Source organism: Halyomorpha halys, unplaced genomic scaffold (assembly GCF_000696795.3).
Source record: "Halyomorpha halys isolate HHAL.00 unplaced genomic scaffold, Hhal_1.1 Scaffold1885.1, whole genome shotgun sequence".
Taxonomy (NCBI): domain Eukaryota; kingdom Metazoa; phylum Arthropoda; class Insecta; order Hemiptera; family Pentatomidae; genus Halyomorpha; species Halyomorpha halys.
In genome coordinates this window covers 29,532-30,271 of record NW_027111303.1, presented here as the reverse complement: position 1 = coordinate 30,271, position 740 = coordinate 29,532, and positions in this window count along the sequence as shown.

The following is a 740-nucleotide window of genomic DNA, read 5'->3' as shown; positions in this document are numbered from 1 at the left end:
TTATTTAATAATGATATTGTGATATTTGGTTCATATCAAGATTTCGATATCCGTTTTAGGGGTGGACGGATATTCGCCATTTTGTAATTGTGCTTCTGCTCGGCTCTACTCCAATTTTGAATTGATCTCTGTGCTTTGTCTACCCTCGTTTTTGTTTGTCTATTTTAGTTATTTTCTAGTTATTATTGTCTATTTTAGTTATTTTTAAGTTACTTATTCAGTTTTAGTCTTTTATTATGGCGATATTTTATATAGTGAGTTGTGTTTTGTTTACTTTTTTTATTGTTTTATTTAAGTTACTTATTCAGTTTTAGTGTTTATAGTGTTTTATTATAGTTTATTAGTGTTTATAGTGTTTTATTATAGTTTACTGTTTTATTTCTGTTGTGTATTTCTGTTTTTTTTTTACTCATATAGTTAAGGCTAGTGCAGAAAATTTTTATTTTGAGTGCAACTTATGTGGCAAAACATTTACCAGAAATTATAATTTAAAAAGACATATGAAAATCGTTCATAGCAATACATATAGTAGTGAATCAAAAAGAATTGCTACCTACAAGTGTGGAATATTTGATGTAAGTTTTGAAGGTATTAATAATTTTAATGATCATATTTTTAGTGGACATAATATTTTTTTTTTTTTTTTTTTTAATTAATTAGATTTATTTATTGATAGATATTACAATCTGCCACACAGTTGAGGGCAATAGGTAATATTGATAAATGATCTCATACATACT